Raw genomic sequence first — 14,815 nt, forward strand, 5'->3', positions numbered from 1 at the left:
TTACACCATCTAGTCCTGGTACTTTGGCATGTTTATTAAACCCCAAAAGGGTACCTAAATATATGATTTTATTATAGTTTTATGTGGAGATTGCTGAAGTTAAGTCTATTTTTCCTGAAGTGTGGATTTGTGAAGTAACTATTGCTTGAATTTTGCACAGTATGGTTTTAACCTTCAATCCACTTTGTAATAGACCTAAATATACTACAAGTTCATCCTTGAGTCTCCCCTAGTCCTTTTGTGTGTGTTTTTGGGGTCTTGTGTCAAAAGTTGTCATTGTGTTTGTAGAGTTAATTTGTGATAAGTTGTCTTGTATTAACGGTTCTTCCTTCTAATTGGGATTTCCTTGTTTTGGGACAAGTTGTGATAACCTTAACCTTCTAATTTGAGCACTTGTGATTGCTACTTGAACACATTGGTAGGATCAAAGACACTTTTATTGGACACTCCTTTAGGGAAGAGGATCTAAGTGCTAGTTAGTCATCTAAGACTTACTATACCAAGCTCCATTGCATCACATTATAACTTTAAATCTTTTCATAAATATAACCATACTGTCAGCTCATAGACTTCAGAGTCCTTCACATATGAAACATCTGACTTAGCACAATCAACCACACCTTCTCCATCATGTATTTGATGATTGTCTCAACTTTCTTAACTAGATTATATCTCTATTAGGAGATATAATTAAAGCAATGATAATTATTTATGAGGAACTCTCTATGATTATTGTCCTAAATAAATCTATAATAATTCTTAGTTGTCTTCTATTTCTACATGCGCATTTAATAACTTCATTAGAAAACTCTATAGAACATGTCCCCCACTATGTGCAGCCCCATCTTCAATCCTCAAAGTGCACAACATTAATCTTTGTATGTTTCTCTATTAATCTTCTACAAAATAATATGTATTTTCACATAAATGACAAAAAATGCCATGAATGCAACATATGATCATTGTATCATGTCTCCAACAATGCTAGGATACTCCCCAAATTAATACCATCAAAATTCATTCTAATAGGTAATACTATACATACCCAAGAGAGAATAAAGGAATTTACAATACCTAAAAAAAACTCATAGTTTAAGAACTTTGGGGGAAAACTAGGAATTTGAATCCTTGTTAGAGAAAAGGTTCCTAAGTATTCTTGAAAATTGAAACTAGACTTTCATTTTCAAAGAGAGAGAATGTTTCTTTGGTTAGTACCATACATCCAAGGTCCATTGGTAAAACTATATAGCATATATTCCTTTTTTTTTAATCTAAAATGAAAAATTTATTAGGCATCACATTGACTTTCATGCTACCATTAACTTTACATTGTGAAGATACCCACTTTTTAGTTTATTTAGCCAAAGTTCTACCTAATAAAAACTTACTAACTGGGGGTAGATCCTACTCAACCAAATTTTTAATAACTAGCTCTTTAGGAACATTCAAAATAGATTTTCTAACTTTATAAGAAATTATATTTATTTTCCTAGTATTCTAGTATATCTTCTTAGTTGGGATGATACCCAAAAGATTATCTACAAGGAAGAGGGTTTCCCTAGTTATAGAAAAGACACATCCAACGCATCAAAACTATTAGGACCATTCCATAGATTTAAAGTCATAACATTAGTGGTAACACCAACACTCTCTAGGAGAAGAAAGAATATTCCACATCATCCTACATAATCAAGGGCATGGATAGGGATACCAATGATGGGTCCCTATCTTTTCGATCTATGGGTAGCATAAAAAAGAGAGGAGAATTCAGAGTAGAGCAAAAACCCTAGAAGAGAAATTACTATTTCATTTCCCCAAAAGGTTAGATGTTAGATTTAACTTAGTATATTATTTTATTAGAGGAAAATAGGTTTTAATTTGACGTAAAGCCCAATAGAAATATATTTTTATTATAATCTAAAAATACAAAATGTTTGTAACACCCAACCGAGGGATCCAAAAGAATTAACCTAAAGTTTTACTAAGTTTGTCAACCATTTTTTTTTAAAGAATAACATATACAACAATTATAAAATAGTGGAAGCAATAACATACAATCATACATAAGAAAACATAATAGATTACATTCCTTAAGGATCCCAAGATGTTGAATCAAATTTAAATTTATATAATACTAAGTCCAAAAAATAACACATCCACATTAAATAATAATTAATAAGTTCATAAAAATTTAAATAATATACATTTGTTCCGAATGCCACTTGGCAATAATCGGAATCCACAATCATTCACTATACATGTCACAAGATATGAAAGGCTAAAAGAATATACATTTATAAAATAGATTACATCATCCATTTCAGATTCATGAGATTAAATACAATACAATAAGTAAATTCATCCATCATAATACACAAAGATAGAATGAAAGGAAATGTAGAACAAAGAACTTCAACCACAGCATCAACGGATGGATCTCAATGGTAAAAGTAAAAAGCATTACCATCCAACCTCATGGTAACCCAAAAATGTCCACTCCCACCACGTTGAGGAGATAGTCTCAAGTCCCAAATAGGATAACAATCCCAAAAATCAAAAGTATAATCTAGGTTAAGGAAAAACTTGAAAGTAATTTAACTCTAAGGTTCCAAGATAAAATGACATCTAAACCTAGAGGCAAACAAAGACACATATGGAATCTACTATGCAAGTGGGCAAGTCTCATTGCATGAATTAACTCTAGAGTTACCCTAGCAATCTGACTTGACCTCGACCCCCTAGTGACTCTATGTGGCATTAGTACCCTTTCGTACGGACAAGGCATTCTAATGATGTATGGTCACAACTAAGAATCCTCTCTATGCCCATCCTAGTTTATACTATCACTCAAGGCATCAACGAGAAAAGACAAAGACTCTTATTAGGTTCATTTTACTCTCATTTAGTGTAGTGTTTTCACTTATTAAGATAACCTACAATGAGTTACCCCAAGTAGCCACTTTGGGCTCCAACCTCCATTGCAAGCCACTTCCTAATATTACATACGGATAACCTACCCTAAGCTCATAAAAGTACAAATCAAAGAATCTTAGTTTTCACCTCAGCCCTATACAAGTGACTGGAAAGCATCAAAAGACAATTCAAAATAACACCTCAGTCCTTTACAAGCAACCAAAAAGCAGCCAAAAATAACTAATCAAAGACTCAAAGGCTAAGTCAAATAGGTCATACCATTCATCTCATTTTCACACAAGAACACTGAAAGTAATAACAAATAATAGATCCAAACTCATCATAGAGCATACTAGACACATTACCGTGGTTGAGTTTAAAAGATCAAGATCAAAGCATCATCATATTATCACAAAAATAGAACTCCTGAGCCTTTGGTCAACACTCTAGTCAACCCAAACCCAAAACATAAGAGAACATATAGTTAACAGTGTAGTTTCATCGTTTGGTTTGATTTTGAAGACACACAATCTAAGTTAATAGGAAGGTTTAAGTTTTCGTTTCAATGTAAGTTTTCTAGTAGATGAGATTTACATTTTTACCCTTACCAATTAACCCATTTCTCATTATAGAACAAATTACATAGTTAACCTTAACTTATGAAATCTCAAGGTTCATAATTAAATATTATAAGATGACTTTAAAATAATTGTCTCCAATAAATTATTATTATAATAATAATTGATCATTAAATAAAATCATATGAGTTTATTAACACTCAAAATTATTAAATAATAATATCACAAAAATAACTTAAATGTTATTAAATAATAATTTATTATTAATTAAAAACTTAATTAAACTAAATTATTAAATTAAATTACAATTTATTTAAAACAAACTATATTAAAAGTTCATTAATCATTAATTAAATTTTAATAAATAATAAAAACTATGAATAAAATTAATAATAATTAATAATTAAATTTAATAAAGATTATAATTAGTAAAACAATTTTAAAATGCATATAAAAAAGCGTTTTAGGCCTGTCGACCGGCCTTCAATGGCCGCTACCATCATGCAGGAGAAAAGGGAGGTGGGGGTTTGGTGGCCCCACATCCTTTTAAAATTTATTTAATATTAATTTTTTTAAAGTAATAATTTAATTTTTTTTTTCAATATACATTTTAATAATAAATAAACAACCCCCCAACATTTTTTTTAAAATACTTTTTTATAAAAGTTCTAACAATACTTTGATGGGGAAAATACAACAAGCTAATCGAATTTTGCATTCTAACAATTCAATTTCTTCCCAAAACCCTTTCTGATTAAAATATCAACTATTTAATTTATAGAATGAGGGTTTTCTACTTTCTTTTCAATCCCCATATAAAAATAGAATTTGATATGAATACCAATAGATTCACAATGAAAGATTCATCATAGACAAAAAAAATTCAAACAAATTTCACAGACAAAATGTAGACAAGAATATTGAATAACATAATTCATTATGTGAACAAAGCACAAGATTCTACCTGAATCTAATGCTAATACGCAACCACCCGAAGATTGTAAGAGAATTCTCTTTTCTCTCAAAACCTTCTCTCTAAAAATCCCTTCTCCCAAAATCCTGGTCCTGTGAAATGAACTCTCAATCTCTAATATGGAGCTCTACCCTAAATTCGAGGCACTGATTGTGTGATCATGTGAGGGAACTCATTGATCACAATCTTTTAACTCTTTATTTACTTTTTGAATATTCATGCAGACATTTTACAAATTGAAACATCTTTCATAAATTAATTTCTCTTTCTCTCTTTATTTAATTTTCGAAGCATTTTTTTGATAAATATTTATTAATTTAAGTAATAATAATATTTAGTATTTATTTAAAAATGATCTCTTAAATATATTATTATTAAATTAAATAAATGTTATTACGCTCTGAAATTAAACTATAAATTTCTCTTTAAATTTAATTTTTTTATTTAATTATTTCTCAATTAATTAAATATTGAAATTATCTTAATAATTTTCCATTAAGTTAAATCATTAAATATTCTTTTAATTTGACTTAATTAACAAAAAAATCACCAAAGACCTACAAGATGAAATAACCCATCATAAAATACCACCTACAAGATCAAATGCAAGGGTTATAACCATGAATTTACATCCTATGATGAATTCAGAAGGGTAATCATCTCAAATACTTGTCCTAATTTTCTAAGACAATTTGTTTTAAGGTTAGGATTTGGACTCAAGAATTCATCTCCCCTCTCCTACCATTAAGATATTGCAATAGGGTACGCTCATCCTGGCAATTTAGAGAAGTCGATACTAGGTACCTGCAATCTACATAAAATTCATGCATGTACAAATACATATATTCTAAACTAAATAGAAATGGAAAGAAGTGGTGCATCATGTAGATCTCGACTAGCAAGTGACTATGATTCCCTTCCTGAACCACATCAGAAATGTCATACATAAAGAAAACATACACGCACACCATACACATGCAGTATGGGGTATCCATAGAGAACACGTATAAATAATCCATCTAACTAACATCATTAAATAATTGAAATCACTATAAATAATCATCATCGAGGTATAATCATGCATACATGACATAACTAGTACCTAAGTAGTCTCATCATATAATCAATTATGAATGAAAACAATATCCAATAATCTGGAAAATAATATCACTGATCATCAAGCATAAACATAAACTGGCCTAAAAGAGTTCAACAATAATAATTAAATGTAAACTAGGAGTAGGTGTATGCACCCTAAAATGGTCGCCTAGACTATGGGCCCCCATTATTCAATTTATCAATTTATCAAATTTCCTAAATCAATGGTGTGTAATATTTTATTAAATCAATTCAAATCAATTTCCTTGATCAAATTCAATTTGTTTTATTTCTAAGGTTGATCATTTTATTCTAAGTCTTATTTAATTAAAAGAACTTGCTCTCTTTTAATTAAATAAAATGAGTCCCCGTTTAATTAAAAGAAAACCTCTCTTTTAATTAAATAGTTCATCCACATTTAATTAATTAAGAGAAAAACCTCTCTTTTAATTTAATTAAATATTTCCTATTTAATTAAAAGAACTTTCTCTCTTTTAATTAAATAAAATAAGTCTCCATTTAATTAAAAGAAAACCTCTTTTTTAATTAAATAATTCATCTACATTTAATTAATTAAGAGAAAAACCCCTCTTTTAATTTGTTTAAATATTTCCTATTTAATTAAAAGAACTTGCTCCCTTTTAATTAAATAAAATATCCCACTAAATCTCTTTTTGATGAAAAAATGAGTTAAAACAAATAAAAAATTAAATAAATCTTTTATCTACACTTAATATGGGACTTATCTTCATTCTTTCTCCAATTTGTTCTCAACCACTCCACTTTTCTCATTGGTGGATCTTTAGTTCACATGGATCATTATTTCTCCACCCTTGATTAAATCTTTTTCGTCTCAATCTAGATCGTCCAATCTTCTTTATAAGGGAGAGTCCTCTCCTCATTTTTGAGTCACCCATTATTATGCTATTGTTATGTTGCAGGTTCGGAGAGTGATTTTTGAAGGAGTTTTGAATATTAAAGCTTTTTTGGAGAACTTCTATCTTCTTGTCTCATTCTCTCTTGCATGCATGCCTTCCATCATCATGATCCATACTTTGATTTTCATGTTAGCTTAGATCTTGCATTGATAGATTAGATCTTGTTTTCATAGATTAGATCTGCATTGTTATTTCTTTTCATAGATTAGATTTCATTTCTTGCATTGTTATCATTTAGATTAGTTTTTTTTCATTTCCATTTGCATGCATATTAGATCATTGAATCTCTTGTTTCGTGGTGTACTTGTATGGGCACAAACTAGGTCAGACTGAGGGCCTCCATTACAAACCCCTACACTCCATGAATAGGGAGCTATGAGTTGCCATTTGAGACCTCATTTTTGAGATATCTTGAATATAATGACTCATAGAAGTGTGCTCACATTTTAGGCATACATTTTTGGCACCCATCGTGGGGTAACCCACCTTTGCTTGCTGGATTTTATGCAGATCTGTTTGCAGACTCAAGAAAAAAAGAAAAAAAAAAACTCTAGATTTGAAATATTTGATCATATCTTTCAAACGGCTAGGTATTTTAATATTTTTATTTTTGCAAGGTTCTAGTATATCAGGGAAGCTTCAGTTCAATTTTTAGATTTTTCTGAAATATATTCGATTTTTTATGATTTTTCCTTGATTTTTCATAAAAAAATCATTTTCGGGAGAAAATTAGCATATTTTTAAGAAAAATTTACAGTTTTAGAAAGCTCTCTAAACTTTAAACAAAGTTGGTTCTTTGTGTTTCAATTTTAGAGGTCATATCAGGGGTCAGTAATTCGAGACTCAAAGAAACACTAGATTTTAAAGATTTGATCATATCTTTCAACTGGCTAGGTATTTTGATCTGAATTTTTTTTTTTAAGGTTTTGATGCATCAGAGAAACTTAGATCCAATTTTCAAATTTTTCTGAAATATTTTTGATATTTTATCATTTTTCATTGATTTTTCATGAAAAATTATTTTTGGGAGTAAATTAACATATTTTTTAGAAAAATTTATAGTTTTGGAAATATCTCAAAATTTTAAACAAAGTTGGTTCTTTGTGTTCTGATTTTAGAGGTCATATTAGGGGGTCAATAATTCAATTTGCAAAAAATTGGTCTATTTTAACAAAATGACTCACTATGGCACAAATTAAAAGATTTTTTCAAAATTCTAACATTTTTGGAAAGCTCTCTAATTTTTAATAGGGGTCACTTTTCTATATTTTGAGTTTTGGATCCGAGTTCATATCATATAGATCCGATCTTTATGACTAAGTCAAAAATCAATTGAAAAAAATGGCATTTAATGAATAGCTTGCATTTAATTTTTACAATGAATCAATGCATGATGTGAGCTTTCATTTGGGTTATTTGCTAATTATTATCACTCTTAAAAATCAGATTTTTAGATCTAACTCTAGTTTTGCATGAGTTGACATACATTGCATATCTTGTGTTTGCTTGTTTTGTTTGTTGCTTTATTCGTTGCGAGCGAGCATTCAAGCGTAAAGAAAAGGTACAAAAAAGAAAAGATGCATTGCAAGGATTACCAAGTATTTTGTTTGATCTCTAAAATATTTAGATTTGGGATTAAAATTAAAACCTCTCATGTGTTTGGCTTGAGTGTTTTACATGCTTTAATAAAACACATTTCAATTTATGCTCTTAATGGGAAATGAATGAACATAGATTTGCTTTCATACAATTTTGTGTAAGTGAATGCTTGTGTTTAAACCTTAAGTAATTCTTGGTTCCAATATCAAATATCTCATTAAGTGATTGAGGGCATGGATTCATTCCTTGTTTACATAGGGAGTTGAATGCACCACTTTGTGGACTCACTCTATGCTTACTTGGAAAGTTAAATATTCCATTATTCAACCCTTTTTCATTTGTGAGTATTATTAATTAGCAGTCTTAGATTACTTGTGATTGATCTAGATTGCTATCTTGGGTTATTAGACTCGTTAATCTGCCAACCCCTCATTTCTGCCCCATGGTTGCAAGATCAGCACCACATTAAGGGGGAGGGGTCTATAGGAAAGAAACATTAATTGCTCCACTAGGCAACCCTTTTGTGCTTTTTGGAACTCACTTGTTTTCTAAGGTGTGGACTCACTTTGAGTTGGTGTGAAGAGTTAAATGTTCCACTTTTAGACTCACTTTGAGTTGGTGTGAAGAGTTAAATGTTCCACTTTTGGACTCACTTTGAGTTTGTGTGAAGGGTTAAATGTTCCACTTTTGGACTCGCTTCACATTCTCTTGAAGGGTTAAATGTTCCACTTTTGGACTCGCTTCACATTATCTTAAAGGGTTAAATGTTCCACTTTTGGACTCACTTTGCATTTACTTGAAGAGTTAAATGTTCCACCTTTAGTGCTCTAAATACTTTTGATAGTGAATTACTTAGTTTTTATTTCTAGGAGGCCTTCTTGGGGATTTCATCACCCCTTGGGACGACCTCAACTCTTGTGTTCCGGCGGAGTATAAATATCGAGAGGTGAATCCATAGACACCTCTCTTGGGAATTGAGTTTGATATCACTCTTGGCTAAGCCTCAAAGAACTTTATACCTTTGAGAAGTGAAGGAGGAGATTTGGGTTACCGTCTCCCCCCGATTGTGTGATTTTGGATTCTTCTCATGTACGAATTTGGGCCTCACGTACCTTGCATATATTGAGGACTCCTTTTAGAAATCCATGTATATCCTTGTAGACAACTTGATAAGGTGTTGTTGTGTTCTAAGTGCCTGCTAAAACATTGTCAAGAACATACACAAGTAGAACCTTTAAGGAGTAGAAATACTAAGTCATTATACTTGTTCATGTGCAAGGTTTCTTTGCCCCTTGCTCATTGTTTGAAGACTATTTGCTTGAAATCCTTATTTTCTATCTTGTGTGCTTGGTTCATGATAAAGAATCTATTGATACATCTAGTTGGATATTTAAAATGAACAAAATTTGAGTTCTTGAGTTGAGACTTTACAATCGAATAACTTTGTTATCCCATTATTTCTAGTCTTCCTAGGTTGGTCCTATTTGGATTAGGCCACTTACCCCATTGTTAGAAGCCTTTTTTCACCTTAGGTTATTGTGCTTTGACCTCTTGAATTAGTAGTCATTGATTTCACAAGAGATCTTATTTGGAGTTGGTGAGTTAGAAACCGTCCTTGTTGAGAAAGATATACACTTGGATCCTTTGATATTACACTTGGAGAGTCTTAGTAATCTCTTGTCCATTCACTTTCATAAAAAAAAAAAATTTAATTATTTATAATTTGGGTAAATCATTCTCCTGGTCCATATGTGCTAGGGTATTCACCCAAATTTGTGAGCACCTCTGTAGCAGTGTTGGTTTATGCCTATTGCAAAATTCTATCTTATCACATCTCTTTTGGACAAGTTAGTGCTTTTACTATGCTAGTTTGGTACCAATGTTTCTTAGGGTTATCCTATCAATTAGTACCTTTTCTTTCATGCCGGTTACCACAAGATATCAAGTAGATCAAGGAAAGCAACCTCAAGTTGTCTTTAAACAATTACCTTTAGTTCAAACTCGTAGAAGACATAAGGGAAAGGAACCTATGTCTATTCAGTCACCTGAGAGTATTCTAGAAGTTTTGTGTGACCCTAGTGGTGATCTTATTGAGTTGAGTACACCCTTAGCATCACCTCATTCAGCTATGGATATGAGTTTTACAAGAGCTCCATACAAGAAGAATCAAAGTAGTGAGTATAATGTTGACCTTTTGAGTGGTGATCCCACTCATGGAAGTAGACCAACTTCACTCCTTATTGAGGATAGGTATTTGGATGCACATCAAAAGGAAGAGAAAAGTAAACATTATGCATATCAAGAAGAGGAAGCCCAACATGATGATCGAATTGGTGAGCCTTTTAGTGCTCACGTGAATGCAACATTTATTGGTAACCGGTTTAGACAATCAAGACCATGTACACCACTCATGACACCTTTAGGTTATGCAAGTGGAAGACTCAAAGCAATTGATTGTGAAATAAAAGCCATTCTAGAAGAACAAGCTAAGAAGGAAGAAAGGAAAGTTATTATTGAGATGGAAAGAAAATCTCGTCAAGAAGAAAAAGACTTTTTCAAGACTTCACAACTTGACAATCAATTCAACAATGTGCACATTGGTGGTGGAAACAACTCTCCCCCCCCATCTATCCCTCCCAAGATTCCACAAAGCGGGAGATATTCAAGAACATCTTCACAATCTCCTGCTCCTAGAGGAAGGAAAACTTCAAGACACGATTATTATAGGAGACCAAAATCTCCTAGATTTTCAAGAAAACCTTCACAACAAGCTCATCATGGTTCACAATATGGAGGTGGTAGCTCCAAATTTGAATATAATTCTGATGATTTCATGGCTATACCACAAGATCCACATTTTCAGCAATGTATGGAAGCATATATGGACCAAAATAGAGATGCATGCTTTCAACGTTTAATCAACAAGGGGGCTAAGGTCCCTTACAACTTTGATGTGGATAAAAAGATTCAAAAGCATGATCCTTCCATGAAAGAAAAATTTTATGAATTGAAGAAACAAATGAAGCAAATATCGACACCCAAGAGTTCTTTTTCATTTGATTCAATTTGTCCAAATCCTTTTGATAAGAGTGTTGACATGAAAGATTTTCCTAGAAAAGTTGAGATCCCCCAATATGATAAATATGATGGCAATGGGGATCCAAATGATCATGTGCATCAGTTTTATACTATGAGTTTTGAGTTTCATCATGAGGACTCATATCTTATGAGATTATTTCCAAGGAGTCTTAAGGCTCAAGCCATGGAATGGTTTACCAATATAACTCCTCCTGTTAAGAAATTCCCTAAGTTAATTCAAAGATTTGTTCAACACTTTTCATACAATCTTTCACGATCTGTCTCACTATTGGACTTATGTCACACAAAGCAAAATCAAGGAGAACCCTTTGTTACTTTCTTGCAAAGATGGAGATGACAATGCTCTCAGTTATTCTAGGACTATTCCTAAGAAAGAAAAGATTGAAATCCTCATTAGTAATATGGTTCCTGAGATGAAGTATGAAGTTAAGAAGATGGTTTTTGAATCCTTTGATACCATGATTGAAGCTGCATTTAGAATTGAGGATGTTTTGAGAGAGAAAGGTATTTTGATAAAAAATGGAAACAACAACAACAAGGATAAAGGAAAGAATATAAATTGGAATAAGAACAAACAAGTGGTCAATGATGGAGTTGTCAATTCCTCAAACCCTAAAGGCCAAGCTGTTCTCCATTTGGCTAGTGCTAATCAATAGAGTAATAAACCAAGATATCAAGAAAGGTCTAAAGGAGATAAACGTAACTTTACACAAATAGGTGAGACATATGAAGAGATATTCACAAAGCTCCTTGCATGTGATCTTGTGCACCCTTATGATGCTGCAAAGTTCTACATACCTGAAGTTAAGCCATGGTGGTGGGATGTGAAGGCTTATTGCAAGCTTCACAATGGCATTGGACACAATATTGAAAAATGTGGGAGATTCAAGCATATTGTTCAAGATCTTATTGAGAATGGAAAGCTTAAAATAGATGGACTAAATACCAATTCTGATCACACAGCATTCAAAGAGCCTTTGCCCAAGTATGAGAAAGGGGAAGCTTCCCAACCTAAGAATGGAAGGGCTACAATCAATTATACTTATACAAATGCAAAAAATGTTGTCAATATGCTTGAGGTTGTAGAAGAAAGTGTCAACATGATGGAAGATAAAGATCCCAATGGTTATAATTTAAATTTGAACTCTCCTACCTTTGGCGAAAGACCTATTTTGGTACTAAGGGGTGCTTACTCTAGAGAGTCATCTCAAGGTCCCCTTGTCATTAGAGGACCCAATTCAAACCAGTCAAGTAAACCTAAGCAAGTGTTTTCCCAAATTCTCAATTTTGTTATGCGAAGTCAAGGTCCCCTTGTTATCAAAGGACCTAGTTCAAACCAACCAAGTAAGCCAAAACAAGTGCAATACAAGAATGTTCCTTCAAAACCAGTGGTTAATCCCAAGTCAAAGTATAATCTTGTTGATCAATTGCAAAGAACTCCTACTCAAATTTCAATCTTTGAGATTTTAGAGTTGTCTTTGAGACACAAGAAGGTCCTTGAGGATGCTTTGCACATGGCAAACGTCCTTAATAATTTAGACATTGATCAATTCCAGAACATGGTTAATCATATTGCAAGCCCTCATTATATTTCCTTTTCGGAGCAAGATGATAAATCTTTGAGCCATCCACACAATCTTGCCCTCCATATTGAGGTTATGATACATAGAACTCGTGTTAGGCGTGTGTTGATTGATGGGGGTGCTGGGCTTAATATTTTTTCTTTGAGTCTTTTAAAGACATTGGGTTATTCTGAACATGTTATTGATAGCAAAAGAAAGATTACTATCAAAGCTTATGATGAGGCAGAGAGAAGTTCAAAGGGGTTGGCTATCCTTCCTATTAGGATTGGCCCTATGGAAAAAGATGTTTTATTCCAAATAGTTGATGTTGGACCACTTGCATACAACATTTTTCTTGGTAGACCATGGATTCATGATATGCAAGCAGTACCATCTACTTATCATCAGTGTGTTAAGTTTCCTTACAATGGAACAGAGATATGTATTTCTAGGGATAACACTTTGTCTATCAACTTGATTTCAGCAAGTGCTCATGTTCCCCTTAATAGACAAGCAGATGATTTTAATCTTAATACATATCTCTATTCCATTGTAAGGAAACTTAACACACTGATGATAAGTAGATGGTATTGCTTGCATATCATGAATCCATGGTCTACCAAGCAAAATGTTGTATGCAAGGGGCCCAACATCAACTATTTGGAATAAAACATCTTTTTCCACAGGGCCAATCCTAACAGGAAGGATAGCCAACCCCTTTGAACTTCTCTCTGCCTCATCATAAGCTTTGATAGTAATCTTTCTTTTGCTATCAATAACATGTTCAGAATAACCCAATGTCTTTAAAAGACTCAAAGAACAAATATTAAGCCCAACACCCCCATCTATCAACACACGCCTAACACGGGTCCTATGTATCATAACCTCAATATGAAGGGCAAGATTGTGTGGATGGCTCAAAGATTTATCATATATGCCTAAAATGTGAGCACACTTCTATTAGTGATTATATTCAAGATTTCTCAAAAATGAGGTCTCGAATGACGACTCATAGCTCCCTATTCATGGAGTGTAGGGGTTTGTAATGGAGGCCCTCAGTTTGACCTAGTTTTTGCCCATACAAGTACACCACGAAACAAGAGATTCAATGATCTAATATGCATGCAAATGAAAATGAAATAAAACTAATCTAAATGATAACAATGCAAAACAATGCAAGAAATAAAATCTAATCTATGAAAAGAAATAACAATGCAGATCTAATCTATGAAAACAAGATCTAATCTATCAATGCAAGATCTAAGCTAACATGAAAATCAAAGTATGGATCATGATGATGGAAGCCATGCATGCAAGAGAGAATGAGACAAGAAGATAGAAGTTCTCCACAAAAGCTTTAATATTCAAAACTGCTCCTTCAAAAATCACTCTCCAAACCTGCAACATAACAATAGCATAATAATGGGTGTCTCAAAAATAAGGAGAGGACTCTCCCTTATAAAGAAGATTGAATGATCTAGATTGAGAGAAAAAGATTTAATCAAGGGTGGAGAAATAATGATCCATGTGAACTAAAGATCCACCAATTAGAAAAGTGGAGTGGTTGAGAAGAAAGTGGAGAAAGGATTAAGATAAGTCCCATATTAAGTGTAGATAAAAGATTTATTTAATTTTTTATTTGTTTTAACTCCTTTTTCATCAAAAAGAGATTTAAGTGGGATATTTTATTTAATTAAAAGGAAGCAAGTTCTTTTAATTAAATAAGAAATATTTAATCAAATTAAAAGAGGAGTTTTTCTCTTAATTAAATGTAGATGAATTATTTAATTAAAAGAGAGGTTTTCTTTTAATTAAATGGAGACTTATTTTATTTAATTAAAAGAGAGCAAGTTCTTTTAATTAAATAGGAAATATTTAATTAAATTAAAAGAGAGGTTTTCTTTTAATTAAATGAGGACTTATTTTATTTAATTAAAAGAGAGCAAGTTCTTTTAATTAAATAAGACTTAGGATAAATTGATCAACCTTAGAAATTAAAAAAAATTGAATTTGATCAAGGAAAATTATTTGAATTGATTTAATAAAATATTACAC

Source organism: Cupressus sempervirens, chromosome 1 (assembly GCF_028749045.1).
Source record: "Cupressus sempervirens isolate cs-2001-9-10 chromosome 1, ASM2874904v1, whole genome shotgun sequence".
NCBI lineage: Eukaryota > Viridiplantae > Streptophyta > Pinopsida > Cupressales > Cupressaceae > Cupressus > Cupressus sempervirens.